Consider the following 360-nt stretch of genomic DNA (forward strand, 5'->3'; position numbering starts at 1 on the left):
CCCCCTCCATGCACCCCTATGTAGATAATTATCATCATTATAAATCTCATAGTTCTAGAGGCTGAAATCCTGTGACCTCCGGGCGGGGAGAGGACGGCGATGACGGGCCGCTTCCTTCCGGTGTGTTCCCTGCCATGGCCTGATGATGTATTAGGAAGGCGAGGAGGTCAGGGGAGGTCAGAGTGGAGGTCAGTAGAGGCCAGGGGAGGTCAGCGGTCAGGGAAGGTCAGAGTGGAAGTCAGGGGAGGTCAGTAGAGGTCAGGGGAGGTCAGTAGAGGTCAGGGGAGGTCAGTAGAGGTCAGGGAACCCCCCGGGGTCACCTTTCTGGATCTTCAATTCTGATCCGCGGAGCCGCAGAGA

Source organism: Nanorana parkeri, unplaced genomic scaffold (genome assembly GCF_000935625.1).
Source record: "Nanorana parkeri isolate BGI_ZX_2015 unplaced genomic scaffold, ASM93562v1 scaffold2113, whole genome shotgun sequence".
NCBI lineage: Eukaryota > Metazoa > Chordata > Amphibia > Anura > Dicroglossidae > Nanorana > Nanorana parkeri.